At 48.1% G+C, this 17,736-nt stretch overlaps 2 protein-coding genes across 10 annotated transcripts in view; one reads left to right on the plus strand and one right to left on the minus strand.

The window, feature by feature from the left end:
• Positions 1-17,736, plus strand: part of LOC119172939 (uncharacterized) — a 1,216,589-nt gene that overhangs the window by 677,920 nt on the left and 520,933 nt on the right. The window lies entirely within an intron of this gene.
• LOC142813823 (uncharacterized) overlaps positions 1-17,736 on the minus strand; it is a 548,512-nt gene that overhangs the window by 426,845 nt on the left and 103,931 nt on the right. The window lies entirely within an intron of this gene.

Below are 17,736 nucleotides of genomic sequence, written 5' to 3' on the forward strand. Positions count from 1 at the left end.
CTGACCAAAGGTTGCTTCTAGACCGCGGTGTGTCTGTCGCAAGAGGCATTGCGCGGTTTAAGCAACGCAGATCACACGTTTTGGTCACCAATTTCACCGAGGAGTACCAGCATCTAAACAAGGGCGCTGCAATTGCGTTCCTCGAAGAAACGCAAGAAGCTAGTCAAGTGATCGCGGTCGCCACCTTTGAACGCGCACGCGCAGATGCTTCCAGGCTGCCACATCCTTTCGACGTGAACCCGGCGCTGTCGCAAGAAAATCGGGACAGATGACTGAAGTTGCTCCGTCGCTACAGCGAGTGTTTTTCCTCGAACTAGAAGTTACGTCAGACACCTTTGGCGAAGCACCGGATAATAACCGAAGAAGGAGCCCGACCTTCCAGACAGTCACCGTACCGCGTTTCTTCCCACGAGCGCGAAGACATCCGGACTCAAGTTGCTGACATGCTCAGCGACGACATAGTACAGCCATCAAAAAGTCCGTGGGCTGCACCGGTTGTACTCCTGAAGAAAAAAGATGGCACTTTAAGATTCTGCGTTGACTACCGGAGACTAAACAAAATCACCAAAAAGGACGTGTACCCCCTGCCACGAATCGACGACGCCCTCGACCACCTCTGCCACGCCAAGTACTTCTCATCCATGGATCTGAAGACCGGCTACTGGCAAATTGAAGTGGACGAGAGAGACCGAGAGAAGACTGCAATTATAACCCCGGGCGGTCTATACGAGTTCAAGGTGATGCCGTTTGGGCTGTGCACGGCGCCCGCAACGTTTCAGAGAGTCATGGACACTGTGCTAGCAGGCCTGAAGTGGCACACTTGCCTCGTATACCTCGACGACGTTGTCGTATTCGCCCGGACTTTCGACAAACACCTCACAAGGTTGGAATCTGTACTCGAGGCCATTCGTACGTCGGGGTTAATGCTGAAGCCTGAGAAGTGCCGTTTCGCGTACGAGGAACTCAAGTTCTTGGGTCACGTCGTGAACGCCGCGGGAGTCCTACCTGACCCGGCAAAAACATCAGCCATTGCGAACTTCCCAAGGCCGAAAGATAAGAAGGGTGTGCGAAGGTTTCTCGGACTGTGCGCATACTACCGGCGCTTCGTCGCAAACTTCGCACGCATTGCAGAGCCACTCACGCGCCGGACGAAAGAAAGCACCCCTTTCAGCTGGGAAAACGACTAAGAAAAGGCATTCTGCGAGCTGCAACAACGTCTGCAAAACCCGCCCGTGCTCGCCCATTTTGACGAAAACGCCGAAACGGAAATGCACACGGACGCCAATGATATCGGTTTGGGTGCCGTCCTCGTCCAAAAGCGAAGCGGTTACGAAAAAGTAATCGCCTATGCAAGCCGTGGTCTGTCGAAGGAGAAGAGAAACTACTCTGCCTCCGAGAAAGAGTGCCTGGCTATCATATGGGCCATTTCGAAATTTCGCCCATATGTCTACGGTAGACCGTTTAAGGTTGTGACAGACCATCATGCGCTGTGTTGGCTCGCCAATTTGAAGGACCCCTCTGGCCGTCTTGGGCGGTGGAGCTTGTGCCTGCAAGAGTTTGACGTTACAATATTCTACAAATCCGGCAGGAAACACTCCGACGCCGACTGCCTGTCCCGCGCCCCCGTCGACCCACCACCACAGGACTCCGATGAAGACAGCGCGTTCTTCGGAGTCGTGACAGAGAGTAACCTAGCCGCCCAGCAGCGTGGCGACCCTGACCTCCGCGCCATATTCGACTACCTCGAAGGACGCAACTTCGCCATGCCTAGGGCGTTCAAGCGCAACTTACCAGCATTCAGCCTCAAAAACTCCATCCTAGTGAAGAAGAATTTCAACCCCAGAACGAGAACGAATTATCTACTTGTCATCCCCGCAGACCTTCGTGACGAAATTTTGGAAGCGTGCCAAGACGACCCGTCTTCCGGACATCTCGGAACAGCTCGCACAATTACAAAAATCAAGGCAAAATACTTCTGTCCCCGCTTTACATCCGATGTCAGCCACTACGTCCGGAGCTGCCGTGACTGCCAGCGACGAAAAACACCACCGACGAGACCAGCCGTACTTCTGCAGCCGATCGCCGCCCCAACGAGGCCCTTCCAACAGATCGGAATGGACCTTCTGGGCCCGTTCCCTACATCCCGATACGCGAAAATGAATTGTCGTAGCGACAGACTACATGACGCGCTACGCAGAGACCACCGCTCTTCCTAGGGGAACTGCACAAGAAGTTGCAAAGTTCTTTATTAACCAAATTGTGCTGCGACATGGAGCCCCTGAGGTCCTAATCACAGACCGCGGAACGACCTTCACTGCGGAGCTCATGCAAGGAATCTTACGCTACAGCAACACAGATCACCGAAGAACGACGGCGTACCACCCCCAAACGAATGGACTAACGGAACGGCTTAATAAGACAATCGCGGATATGCTGTCTATGTACGTCGACGTTGAACATAAGACGTGGGTCGAAGTCCTTCCGTACGTCACGTTTGCGTACAACACGGGTATTCAAGAAACCACGCAGATGACACCGTTCGAGCTCGTCTACGGAAGACGGCCGACTACGATGCTCGACGCCATGCTTCCGCACGTAGAAGACGACGACCTCAACGCCGACGTCCAAGGATACCTCCAACGTGCGGAGGAGGCCCGCCAGCTCGCTCGAGCTCGTATAACGGACCAGCAACTGGTGGATGCCGGACGCTACAATCTCCGACGCCGAGTACCATCCTGGAGATCGTGTGTGGGTTTGGACTCCCATTCGACGACGCGGACTCAGTGAGAAACTTCTACGACGCTATTTCGCACCCTACCAGATTCTACGACGTGTTGGCGAACTAACGTACAAAGTGATCCCCGATGGGGACTCCCGTACATCGACGACGCACGCGGCCCGAAGTCGTTCATGTGGTTCGCTCAAAACCTTTCTACGGACGATGACGAACTTTTAATTTGTGTGGACTATCCCTTATGTTAGCATCGGGTCGATGCACTCTTAGAGGGGGGGTAATGCCGCGAACCATGCATTGGGTTTGTTTATTTGTGTTTTGTTTTTTCGGCCTCGCTGCGCCGGCCCGTGCTATCGCCATTTTCACAGCGTTTCGAACAAACGCTACCACAGCGTTTCGAACAAACGCTATCGAACAACGCTTCAGGCGTTGTTCGATAGAAACAACGCTTCAAGCGTTGTTTGTTAAAAACGCTGTTCGAACGAACAGCGTTTCTAACAAACGCTATCACGGCGTTCCCGATACAATTCGACTATTCGAGAAACCCTCGCGCCGAGGGATATAAATTCCCGCACAGCCGATGCCGCGTCATTCGATCGCCGACGCTCACTAGCGTGCCCGTCGTTTTGCTGGCCGCTGCTTCGCCGCCTGTGTATTTTTTCAGTTGTTAGGGGAGCACAGGTTCGCTCCAATAAACTTGTTTTCCTCATAGACAACTGCGTCGTCCTTTGCTGCGTGACAATATACAGGAAAAAAAAGAGTGATTACTACTAATTATTCTACATAGAAATGCAACATAGGCACAGGTTAGTGTATTTATTAAAACAGAACTGTCTCATAGGGCTCGAAGACGGATGTTCACAAGTCATCTTCACGTAAAGCGGCAGGCACGAAAGAGAAATTGTGCCGATCAAAGGCCACGCAGTCCACGCGCTGTATTTGTTGCATAGAGTGGTGAGCCGCATCCAGCAGCAAAGAACGCCTGTGCTCCTTCTTCGTCATGCATTGCGGTGTCACTAAAACTAAATTACGACGTTCGCTCAGGTAAGCCTTCACGTGTGACTTGAATTTCGAGAAGGCTTCTTCTATAGGGTTAAAGAAAGGACTGTACGTTGGCAGGTGCTTAGTGGAGTGCATGCAGTTAGCCAAAGCCACCTCTTTTGCTCGAGCGTGAGCAGGTGCCTTATCAAAAAGGAATACAGCTTCGGTATTTGGCTCATCACGTTCTACGCGGGCCGAAACATCACTGAGGAGGTAATTAAAAACAACCCAATGAACTTTGTCCACCACAGTCCAGTGAATAACTCCATTTGCGTACATGCATGCTATAATGTTCAAGTTCACTCCCTTTGTCGTTGTAATCATGTGCACAGCTGGTTGTTCTTTAGCTGCCCTGCCGAAGTTCCTGGAACACCAGATATTGAAGTTAGTCTCATCCAAATTGAAGCGGCAAACACGCGGTCCATCAGACTGCAGCTATTGGGTGTACAGCATGCGGCTGTGCTTGATATCGTCACGGTTGCGATCTGTGGGCCTCTGCGTCACTAGCTTCATCGAGTAGCAGTGGGCATCCAGCAAGCGGTCGACTGTGCTTGCACTGATTGTTACTCCTGGCATTTCTTTCTCCAGGGCCTCTTTTATTTGCTTCAATGTAAATGTACAGTTTTCGTCGACAATTCGTCTCAAAGTGTTCACAACATCATCTCCAAACTTCCTTTTTGAACCCCTACCATGCTTTGATGTTTCTCTGTCGGTAGCGGCAATCGATCTTGCTGTTTTAATGTTGATGCCTAGGGCGTCGGTAAGTTGCTTTAAGTCACCGCCACGCCTGTAAACGTCCACAATCCTAGCCCTGTCGACCACCGATACTCTGCGGTTTTTTTCGACGAGGTTCGTCGGGGTTCTTAAAGTGTGGTCCTCGTTTGCGTCCAGCCATGACTTCAAGCAAAGCTCTCTCTTCGTCTGCAAATGTTCCCGTATAAAAACACACGTTTCAAGTAAACACGCTTCAGCTATACTAAGCGTCGTCTGTTACATGAAAACCGGAATATCTACTTTGATGTTTTTATAACAACTTATTTCCACATGAACCCGATTAAATGCAAGTTTCGTATTTTTAAGTGGTTATTTCTGATTTCAAGAACAAATTAATATCTTTTGTCGGTCACTGTTTTCCCTGGGCTGAGCAGACGACTGCGGTAGCCTCAGCGCATAAGTAGCCAAATGCCGTCTGCTCAGCAGACGACACGAATCTATGCATATGCGATGGTATAGATGGTTAACTGGAATGAAGTAGTAGCAATTCAATAAAGACTAACATGGACTCTATGAGCAAATACATTTAAGTAGCCATACATGCAATTACTACTGACTTTTTTATTTATTTTGAAGCTATGATACCAAAATGTTAAGCGGAAGTCGCACTGCGCATTTCATAAGCGCTATACCAAGCATAGCCGAGGGAAAAGTTCTTGCTGTGACGCCATGTTTACGTTATTCTGACATTTATACTATATATAGTGGCTAACTGTGTGTTTCTAGCGCATGGATTAAACTGACTGGCACCTGAATTAAAGTCATTGGCAATTGGATAAAACACGGTGGCACTTGGATTAAATTCAATGGCACGCGGCCTGAGTGAGTTGGCGCTTGGATTAAATATGTTGGCGCTTGGATTAAATGTTAGGTACATGAATTAAATAGCTAGGCGCTCAGATTATTTCAATGGCGTGCAGATTATTTAGGCTGGCACTTGGATTAAAGTGATCGGGAAAACCTGTAGTTGGATATAGAAAACAACCACCGTTGCCCAACATAGTTTATTTACCTATCTGTCAACAGTTCGTGCAGAAAAAATGCGAGTATTTTGGCAGAGCAGTGTAATTTACCACCAAAATTTTCAGACACGTCTATGGGAAGTTTGCTTTTTACAAAACACCAATTGCCAACTAGAACTGCCAAGCCAGAGCACTGCAGATATCTATATCACTGACATCTGTACCCTCTGCGGGTTTAGCAGCTTTTTTTTAATGACTTTATAATTCAACTAGATGCAGCCACAAATTCATATGTTCATAGTAGCGTGTTACCTTTCCAAACAAAACAGCCAGCGAAGCTGAGTTATTGCAGACGTGTGGACATGCAGCTAAGTTTTCAAGGTCACAGAACTGTCAGTTCAAACCACCACAAAGGAACAGCTCAAGAAAAAAAGCACAAAAACAGTCTTCTTTATTTTATGTGAAACAGAGCGATTCACGTCTTGGCAGAAATTTTGCCTCCAACCTTGGCCTTCTTCGAAGCAGGGTCCTTGGCCTCGCCACCCCTCTTTTTGATCGCAGCTGCACGGCGGGCATCAAATGACTGCTTCAAAGTCAGCTGCCAAGGCTTCAGCTTGCTCTCATCCAGCTTCACCTGGATGCATTTAAAAGCTATCATCACACTCGGACTCTGTTCAAGACCTAATAAGACGACTTCAACTGTGCTAGAGTAAAAATTTCTTAATAACTAGACACTGTTACTGTTACAAAATTGAAAAATAAAATAAAATCACCTACAGAAGATTGCAGAGCCACAGCTTGCCCATGACGGTCATTAGAGCTTCCACAACACTGTTTTAGCCCACGCGTTCTCAAAATGGGTTCCGCGGCACTCTGTGTTTCCGTCAAAAACATCTTTAAGGGGCGCTGTGACACAATTTGAGTACGTATATTTGATCAGTTCTTCTTATGCTGTGAAACACGAAGATGTCGTAGTCCAAATAGTAACACCGAAATCGACACTTATAATTTTAATTCACTGGACAAACTACCTTGATTTTGAACTACGGCGACACAAGTCAGCTATTTTTGTTATGGGAAGTCGTGTTATGTCGTAAGATGTGACAACAAAGACATTTCGCTTTTGATTGGTTTGACGCAATAAGCAGCGTGCAATATTGATGTGGTAGCTAGGTCATACGAGTGAACGCTAGAAAACAGCAAAAACATTTTTATACTGTCTAAGAAAGGAGTCATTCTTGTTAGTAATTGACGCATTTTCAGAACAACGGACATGACAATTAGTCTGCAAACGAGGCTATGGTACCGCAGGAACTAAAGGTGCAAAAGCATGCCACATTATTAGCGAGCCAAAAAAATGAGACATGCGGCGGACACCGGTGTTTCCGTATAACTCGTCTTGTTTGCAAGCCGAAAAGTGACCCAACCCAAAGCATGTGTGTGTTTCTTACACAGTGTGACTGTAGGGGCATCTGGAACCCTACACACGTGGTTTAAAGAGAGTTGTAGGTAGGTATTGTGTGGAAGCGACCATGAGATGATATTGCAAGTATGCTTGTATGAGACACGCGCTGTGATTAGAAGTGGTCTTTGACTTCAGAAGGCGAGTGAAATGCGAAAGAGAACGTTCCCCATGATCGTCTTCTCGAGTTTTGAACTTTGAGGACATATAACTTCACCTTTCGTGCACAATAGCAAAATGACTGCGATCGTACAAGCCGTTCACGAGTTTGGGGCAATTGAAACGGAGATACTTTCGGGGAAGACGCGGCCATTGATAACCAAAAAATCGTGAATAATCTGTTTTTGAAAAACCATATTTTTGGGTTGTATGTCACATGAACTACCTATTCTGTAAATATCAGCACCTAATTCAACCTCAAAGTGCAAAAAAAAATAATACAGTTGTAGTGACACGTATCCCGAAGGAGTACGACCGCTAGCGTGGGTCCGGTTTTAGCGAGCCGCAGGGGACGCGTTAACCGTCGCCGTAGCGAGAACCCGATACTGCTGAAGGTCGCAACACTTAATTGCCTGTGCCAACACCAAAACGCAGTACAGCCCGTTTCAAAGGCGCGGCAGGAAAGCAAATGGGCTTTTCTACGCCACGGGTGAAAAGTACTACACAGGATGCCACGAGCACGTCTCCGTAGTGAAAGTGATTCACGGAGACACCGGGACCAAGGCCCGGTTGCTCGAGTGAGGGCAAAGGCGCTCGCGGTGGCTTCGGAGGAAGACGGGTCGGCGTAGCTTGGCCACGCACAAGGAGACCGTACACCCTTCGGCCAAGCGTACGCAAAGGGGCAACAAAAGGTGAGCGTTCGGGGAGCCCCAAACAACGGGAGTCGACGGACGGAAAAGGGAATGCCTGCTCACCGTAAGCCGTCCCGAAAAATCTCTGACTCACTCCCGACGCACGCGCGCAAAACCTCACGGGAGACTCCGCGCGTGGCGTCACAGTCGGCATTCGCTTCCGAGTGAGAGGGGTTAAGCGTCATTACTCGCTCTCTCAACGCGGTAGACAGTGGCGGAGGGGAGTCATGTCGGATAATGAGAACGGCAGAAAAAGCGGCAAAGCCCGCGCAAAGTCAGCAGGCTAGCCTCAATTCCCACACAGTCAAACCTTGATATAACGAATATGGATATAACAAATTATTGGATATGTCGAACTACCGACAGAAAGCATAAAGAATTGCGTGTATTTTGACGTTTTTAGCGAACAAACTCGAGCGCACAATGCATATACCGAATTTCCCGGACAAGAATACGAGTGCTTCGAGAGCGCACGTCTGGCTTCTCCGCAGCACAGCGGCAGTTAGGCTATAGTGTTCTAGAATAATGGGTATTGAGCCCACTCTACGGAGAGAGGGTACGTTGCCGTGGCGCAAAAAATGTCAACGAGTTTTCGTTTTCTTGAGTGCCCGCGTGGTGGCGCTACCATCGTCAGCAATGGGAGTTTTCACCTTTTCACTCCGCTTCTGTGTTGGCTGTGTGTCGTCGTCGCTGCAGGTTTACGGCCGAGCAGTGCTTTGTCAATACGTTCCATTTTTCAGTTCTTATAGTTGTGAATAATGTAGATTGGTAGTGAACACCTCGCGGTCATGGACACTTAGTGCGGAATGGCACCACGTCGCCAGAACCATTGTTATGCGCCCGGATGCCAGACGGGCTACGTTCACGTGAAAGGTGCTCCAAAACTGTTCGTCGTCCCCAGGGATGAGAGACTCGGAAGACTGTGGGAGAATAATTTACACCGTGCGGACAAGCCACTCGAAGACACAAGTGCGGTTTGTGAACTCCACTTCGAGCCTCGGTACGTAAGTCGCGATTATGTACACACCATCGGCGGTAAAGAAGGGCGGATCCCACGCGGGAGGCCTATGTTGAGCAGTGACGCTGTTCCCACTATTTTGCCAAATTTGCCATCGTATCTCACCAAAAAAGCAGTGAAAGAAAGGCCGCTTCGAAAAAGGAAGTCTGAGAGTCGTGCTTCGCCAGTGAAGCGCCGGCTGTGCACGAGTGGCAACTCGACGGTGTTGCACACAAACGCCGTAAATACTCCGGATCCAGACGCTGCAGCATCGAGGCCAGAAGAGGAACAGCTGGCCATCGATGTAGAAGTTTTTTCTTCAGAAAATCCGCAGGAAGACCACAAGTCTATGTCGTTATTTACCTGTCTTGAGGTACCATCGCCGCACTGGACTAAGCACATCTTTCTAGATCACAAAGGCATTGTGTACTGCACGTCCGTGTTGACACCGAAGAATGAAGTACGATCGGAAAAAGTGGTCATGTTTTTTGAGTCACGCATTGCGAGCTACTGCAAAGTGTTCATCAGAGGTACCCTGTTGAAAGAAGGCACCGTGGAAACAGAGGCAGCAGCAAAAGAAGTGCTGAAAACAAGTGATCGTATGTGCATTTGCGTTGGAGCAATATCTCACGAAGACTATGAAGAACGATTTTTTACGAAGAAGCTAAAGGACCATGTGATTACATGCAACGAAATGTACTTCAGCATTAAGTGTCTTGGCCAGGTTGATAAAAAAGGTATTTATAATGTGCATTTTTACCAGTATGACAGCTATAACTCTTGTCGCTACGAAATATTTCTTGCCTGTTATTGCAACCTAATTCACTGCACCTTTCTTTCAGGTGCACAATGTGTGTCTTGCGGCTATTTGAAACGAGCACTGCAAATCCGACGAGCCTGGGTGAAGCGAACAGCAACAAGGAATTGCCAATAGGCAGCGCTGAAGTTTCGTGTGTTGGCCAGAAGAAACACTATATTGTTTTCTCGCTTGAAAAGTGTGAAAAAGAAGCTGGAACAAATGCAAATTAGGAATGCTGCTATAAAAACAGAAACTTTAGAAGCACAGATTGCAAGGCCTCCACCAAGACAGCAGGAAGCTGTATGACAGTGCTTTGCAGCTTCTAGAGTAAAATCCATTGGGTTGAGCTATACGAAAAGCTAGGTTTTAGATTGTTTAATCATGAAGATGAAGAGCCCTCGCCTGCATGAACACCTTCGTCGTAATAACATCCTAGCCCTTCCATGTAAATCAAACCTGAAGCGCTATGTACATGCATACCGCACTGTGTTTGGCTTTAGTGAGAGAGTTCTAAAGCAGCTAAAGGAAAAGACTGCGGAGCTTGATGTTTGAAAGAAACACGGTGGATTGGTCATCGACGAACTGAAACTGTCAGAACATTTTTCACTGAAGAAGTCGGGTGCAACTGAGGGTTTTGTTGATTTAGGTCCATTTACAACTTCCAATGACAAAGGTGTACCATGTGACCACGGTATGGTTATCCTTTTCGTCCCATTTCAAGGCAAATGGAGTCAAGTTATTGGTTACTTTGCTACACATGGAAACATGAAGGTGACACACTCGCCAAAGTTGTCATTGAAGCAACCATACTAGCTAAAAAGAGTGGGCTGTTTGTGGATTTTATTACTTGCAATGGTGCAAGTTGGAATAGAAATATGTGGAAAGTACTTGGGATCCAAGCGACAGCTGACTCTACTACTTCGAAAATTGAACACCCCAGTGATGCATCACGGCACCTATATTTCATATCTGACTTCCCACATCTCATCAAATGGCTACGGAACTCGCTGCTGAAGTCTGGATTCAACACCCCTGCAGGTCATGTAAGTCTGATGTTTTTTACGAATATCACACATTGGATTTCATATATGCTTACATTATCTCCAAGCTTAACCAGGTGCATTTCAATATGGTCCACTTAATTTCATTGCAGGTTGATATGCAACATGTAAGGGAAGCTCAGAAAATAGACTCCTCCAACGTGACCCTTAAAGTGATGCCGGGCATAACACGGTGTCACCTGAATCCTAATGGATTTGAGAAGATGAGGGTCAGCTATGCCTTCCAGCTTTTTGGGACAAAAGTCCTCCAAGCTTTCCACCTATACAAAGACAAGTTGGAAGCAACACTTGGAAGGATGGATGTAACACAAGAGTTCTTCAGGTGAGTAGTCTCTTGTCATATGCTGGTTAAAATTAGGTAGTGAAATGTAAATGAACTTGTAAACTTGTAAATCAAAATTAAGATCTTAATAGAATGAATCATTAGCACCGACATTTGGCCGAGTTGGTTTTGGTTCATAGTTATGAACGGCGCAAAGCAAACGAGACACAAAATGACGTCCTTGTGTTTTTCGTCATTTTGTGTCTCGTGTGTTTTGCGCCGTTCATAACTATGAAGAATGCATCATGCAATGTAAACTACAAAATTATGAAAACAGCTGTTTTGCATATTTCAGCAAAATCCACCAGCTCATAAGAGTGATGACATCGCGGTTCCCTGCTGAAGCCCTCAGACAGTGTTCATCAGGAACAGCAGTGCTGCAGGATTTTCTGTCCTACCTCAAAGCATGGGAGCAGCATACGAAAGGTGGAGGAGGCTTTCTGAGCAATTCCACTGCTGCTGGCCTACGTGTGACCATTTCGAGTGCACTAGAGTTGCTTGACTATCTCACTGAAAATGTTGGCTTTAAATACCTAATGACTGCAGAAACTAGCCAGGATCCTTTGGAAAACCTTTTCGGTATTATCAGGCAATCTTCTGGCAGTAATGATCATCCAACATTAACTCAGTTTTTGATTACAGTAAACTGCATGTCATTCTATGGTTTAGTTAAAGGTGTCAGTCAAGGAAACTGCGAAGAGGGCATGCTAGGTTCCCTTTTGGAAGTTAGTAGCCCACGAGACACATCGCAAAATGCAGCAGGCATGGATTTGGCACCGAGCTCTTCTCCGAATGCGCAGGCGTTGGTTATACCTTCCCAGGACCACAGCCAGCATGTTGCGAGGAGCGGTTCGAGAATTATATTTTACATTGCTGGCTACGTGGCACGAAATGCATTTTGAAAAGCAATTGTAAAGATTGTTTGATACTACTTACCGCGCCTGCCCCAGACGAAGGCTTTCAGCTTGCAAGGTTGACACTATTTCGTGACAACGGTGGACTCCTCTACCCAAGTGCTTGCCTATTTCGGTTCATAAAGAAGCTTGAAGACTTGTTCACGGGCTGCTTTTCTTGTGAACAACTCCATGCAGACAGCATTTTAGATGTGCTGACCATTGTGAAAGCAAGGCTTTGGCAAGAGGTTGGGTGCCCAAGCCATGTCTCAATGCTCTCTCAAAAAACAATACAATTCTATGTTGTTACACGACTTCATTTTTACATTAAGGGGCTAAATACAGACAGAGCAGGCAAACGCCAGAAAGCAAAGCACTTAAAGTTAAGCCGCTGCTGTTAAATATTTTGTCCTTGCTTTAGAAGATTTTTAAAATTTTAATATTGTTCCTGTGTGGATTTTACAAGTGTAGGTTAAACTTGATGTATGAATCCTTTATGAATATTCTTTTTCTGTTTCACTGACCCAAATACAAGAGAATGCCAGATTTGAAAAACAAGCAAAATAGTATGTTGCCACTCGCCACGCATATTATAGCAATAAACCCTTGAATAAGTGGCAACTCTGCTTAATTCAATTGTGAATGGTGACTTTGGTCCTTGGCGTACCATCAACAGTGCGATTAATATGATCTACGAGAACATCTGTAGATCTCTTTAAAAATGCATGTTATTTGAATGGAAATGTGTCTATTATTTGTCATTTTCAGGATTTCTTCTGATTCAGTGTCTTTACTTATTGTGTGAACAATATGTGTTGAGTGTTCATGTGTTTTTGTGAACTTTTCTATGCCAAGTGTGCTATTGAAAATATTTAGCATCTCTTTGTGATTATTTGTAGTTGTGAATATTTTTCTAGCATCTATTGGGCTGTTTTAGGAGACATGCTCTTTGTCGCACACGCTGATAAGTACATAATGGGGCAAGGCCCTCTTCAAGCTATTTAAGCTTTTTCTATCTGCTTTCACTTCGAGAAAAAAAAATGAAAGTGATTGATATGCACGGCTTTTGTGGAGTACAGTCGTTGTGCTGCCCCACCAAATCAACTTTTAACTTATTCCCGTGAACGATTGTTGTCTATATTTTTTTCCACACCTTCATTACAAATTCACTTTTATTTCTTGGGCATGATTAGAACAGGTCTTTCCTTTTGTGCACTACCACACATTTTCTTGCACTTTTCAGGATAATATATCAGCTGAGAGCGCGTAAGGTGCTTAAGTTTGTAGTAATATTGTTTTATTTAGTGAGAGTACGACTTCATTAAAGTTACTATTGAGTACAAATGCTAGCATATTGGTGGAGAAATGTGAGCCGCTTATATGGCACTCTGCGACTTATTAAATTAGTGATCATGAAAACATTAGTCTCTTTTATCGAAAGGCAGTCGATGTCTGTGCCCGTTAAAATTTCCGGAGTCCTCCACTACGGCGTGCTTCATAAGCAAAAAGTGGTTTCATAAATCAATTATCTAAAGGCAATAAAACTGCGAGAGCGCAATACAAAACTGGCTGTTTACAGCGTATAGTGCATCCCGCTGATGACGCGCTCATGTTTAGCGATACTTCATGCGCCAGAACGACAGCCAAAGCAAGAATATGCTCAGGCAAAAGAAGAAAAGCAACGAAAATGGCTATGAACAGGGGTTGCACAAGAGTAGTTTGTGCTTGAAGCGCTGGCAAACTAACCTTCGCGCTGCGTTGGCCGAGAGCAGCAACGTGTCGCTTCCATTGCAGGTGGTGGTGGCGCCATCTACCAGGTGAGACATAAAGTGCGTCAGTGCACGGCCTCCAGTCAGCCCACTACCCCTTTCTAGAACACTTTAGTCAGGCCGACCCGCGTTAACAGCCGACTAAAGTCCCTGAAAAATAAACAAAAGTAGCGCCAACCGCACTTCTTCGCCTCTACCTCCTCTAGTTAGGCCGACCCGCGTTAACAGCCGACTAAAGTCCCTAAAAAATACACTAAAGTAGCGCCAACCGCACTTCTTCGCCTCTACCTCCTCTCCCTGCAGCCACAGCAGCGCCTCTAGAGTGTCCACCAGGAAACTACGAATGCGAAAGCACGCGGGCGCACTGGATGTGCCAGACACTTGGGCAGCTCGGGCACTGCTGCATATAATGCTAAGTACACAGGCCCCAACATTTCCGCCTCAATCGAAAATGCAGCCGCCGCGGTCGGCATGGATCAAGCCAGAGACCCAACGTTTACACGGCACTAAACGCGGCACGCGTTTCAACTGGCATGCACGTTTACCATCAACGCGGTTACTCTCTTTGTGAGATGCTCGAGCTTGACAGTACCGCAACACTGTAAACACGAATACAAGCGAAACGATAGAGTTTAGCTCGCCGGTACTCACCTCACAAAGCCGCGACGATACAGGGTCCAAGTCAGTCCTTCCGATACGCTGGAGCCACACTTCTTGCCGAGCGGCATTGTCTTTTCCTCGCGGAAGCGAAAATAGCTTCTTTCCTATGCTGTACCTGCTTTTGCAACCGCTGGCACAGCAGGTCGGCATCCCTAAACGTGCAGGATTACCGTGCACACACTCATGCGCGGTCGAACTCCGGCTAAACAACAATACCAAGCGCGCACGCCTAGCCACAAACAAACACCGCGAAAGTGGACAAACAAAATGGCGTTTGCGATACCTTCACAAAGGCTAGTGCGTCATGCTGCAGATTCTTAGCACCGCCGAGTTTATCACACAGACAGCAGTAGCGCTGCCATCGAGAGCGACACCGCTGAGCGCGTCTGCATGCAAACGGTGGGCTATCGCGTTGAGTATTGCCTGCTTGCGGTGATGTCTTTTGCCACTGCATGCCACTTGCTTATATACATGTCACACCGTCGTATTTAACGTTACTTTTTATATTATTTTTCTTTCTCAATCACTCTTTTGGTGCATAGCCTAGAACCGCAGTGCCCAGATGCGCTTTAACGGAAACATGAGCACAAGCTCATCTTTGCGGCCGGGAACCATACAGCCCCTCAACTAGCGTCGTTTACTATCTGCAATGCACGCGAGGGGAGAGGAGTCTGCACATTGACACGAATGGCGCTACTTTAGTATTTTTCAGGGACTTTACAACTGACGCGCCTGTAGCGCCTTATGCAGTGTGGCGGCGTACACGGCAAACAACAGTTTTTTTTTTGGGGGGGGGGGGGCGGGAATTCAGAGATTGGCAACGTTCACTCTCTAGGAGTACGAATACCGTCTTTTACTAAAATCTCATGCGCCTGATGCGCCGGCAGAATAGAGTGGCCTTGACGACCGGCGACGTGGACGCGTCAGTTCGCATGCCGCCATTCTGTAAACTACTTGAACACATCCTCTCCAGCCAGATAACCTCGTTCTTGGAATCAAAAACTCCCAAGCATTTCCCCGAGGGTGAACATGGTTAAGTGCGAATGAACGGGGTGATGCTATGAGGGGGAGTAAAGTTAAAATCCGTTGGCGACGCTGATATCGGTGTCAGTAACGCACCTTATATCCAGATGGTAGCATTGCCTCCGGGACATCCACCGCACGACCCGCTCTCGACGGGAGACTGAGAGAGAAGGCGGGTGCGCGAGAGAGAGGGGTGCGCGCGCAGCTGCAGCGAGTGAGAGCGGAGAAGCGAGCGAAGGGGGGGGGGGGGGGGACTATCAGCGTCGCGTCCTAAAGCGCGAGACAGACGTGCGATTTTCCGTGCGATGCGACGTGCGGCGTCGCGTGGTGCGGCGTGCCGCATGCGACGTTTTGGGACACACGGGGGCGAAGAAGCTATCAGCGGCAGGCTCCACCCCCCCTGCGGCGCCTCGGCATGCAGGGTCGAACGACTTGGTATCCTCGTAATGAGGCTCAAAACAAACAACATTACACAGCCACGCGTCGTTCCACAAAAAATTATTAATAAATCGCATTCGTGAACAAGCATGTCGTAATCACGGCAACAACTGATTATTGACGACTCCGACAGGTAGGCCTAGCATCGCGGGCGCCGGCCGTCGCCTACGCCGTTCACACGCGAGCTCGTCATCGAGCGCTTGTTTTTGACAACACTATCAAGCATTGTGCTCGTATGGAATGCGTTAGCGTACATTATTACTTTATCGATGCCATCGATCTGACGAGCAAAGGTGGAAGCGAAGCGAGCCAGCGCACAGACGCCGGTAGCTGTGTTTACCTGCGAAATGATCTTGCATCGCTGCTCACGATCTCCGATCTCCCTAGCGGTTTCAAAACGGGCGTTGTCGTGCAGAAAAGGCACACTTCAAGTATCACTTTATTCAATGCGGAATAATATCACGTCACCAGGGAAACAAACGTACTCGATGTTTGTCACGCCGCCGCAGTCGGCGATGTCAGCAATCCACGCTCGCACCGCTCCATCGACTCGCCTGGAGCCTTGGAACACGGGTGGTGGGAGCGGAAACAGGGAGTTGGCGCCACTAGCATCGTGACGCCACTCGTATGCTCGCGCTGTGATTGGCTGCTGCAATGTGGCGGTGCGACGCTGCGACCAAAATATCTGGCCGGTTTGATGCCCGCCGCACCGGATATGCGGTGGTGCGACGCGATGATACGTCACAAAACGTCACCACTCCGGCAGTCGCATCGTCGCAGATAGAGAGAAGACTGCGGACGCTGCCGACGGCGGTGGATGGTTTGGGAGGAAGAGGAGGAGGAAAAAACCTTTATTGATGCTGGCTGTGCCAGATAGCCCTTATCCCCACCGGGCTGGTTGACATCCCTAGTCCGGGACGTCATTAGTCGAGGCCGCCACCCGAGCCCGCTGGACTAGAGTTCACTGTTCCTCTAGTGTGGAGCTATTGAGTAGGGTCGTCTCCCAGTCCTCTTTGGTGGGGTTGGGAAAGGGGGTTAATTTTGGGTTCATTTGGCAGGCCCAGACCATATGGTAAGTGTTGGCCACTTCCCCATAGTACTGGCACTGCCCACTTGTTTTTGGGTCGTAATATTTTAGTATGACTGGACAGAGCAGCGTATTTGTCTGTAGGCGCCGCAGGATGCGCTCCTCCGTTTTCGAGAGTCCCTTCGCTGGTGCGGGATACAAGCGGCGTTGCTCAATGTAGTATTCTTTGATTTCTCGAAACCGTGTTAAAGGTGTGGGACGTTCAGGTCTATCACGGGAACAGGGAGTTTCCCGGGAAGTAAGCACGCGGGCCGCTGCATGTGCAGCCTCGTTACCCTGTAGACCCTGATGTCCCGGAGTCCATATAAGACGTTTTGGGGTAGGATCGCGGTTCCTGATGCTGAATTTTAAAAGTATACTAGCCAATGGAGAGATTTCTCCTGCAAGATAGCTCTCGCAGGCTCTTAGAGAGTCTGTAACTATTTGTTTTGAGTTTGGATGGGATACTGCCAGTGCAATGGCCACCTCCTCCGCCTTACTTGAGCTTGTGGCTTTGAAAGTGAGGCCGTCCACCTGCGTTCCTTGATGTATTACCGCCGCCGTGTAGTATCCCCTAGGTGACGGCCCGGCCACATCGACGTAATAGACCCCATTACGGGAGCCAAGCCGTTGTTCAAGTGCCTCAGCGCGCACTTGCCTTCTACCCTGGTGCGCCACCCTGGTCATATTGCGGGGAAGCGGGGACACCCAAAGTTTTGTTTCCAAAGTTCAGTAATACGCTCCGCGTTTTTGATATGGTTTGGGGTCGCTTATAAAGTGTATTCACACTTGAAAAACATATTAGGCAGCTTCCAGCACGGGTTTAGAAAAAAAGTTATCAACGACGACCCAGCTCGTATCAGTCATACACGGCTTCGCTGATG

This window comes from Rhipicephalus microplus, chromosome 4, assembly GCF_043290135.1.
Source record: "Rhipicephalus microplus isolate Deutch F79 chromosome 4, USDA_Rmic, whole genome shotgun sequence".
Taxonomy (NCBI): Eukaryota; Metazoa; Arthropoda; class Arachnida; order Ixodida; family Ixodidae; genus Rhipicephalus; species Rhipicephalus microplus.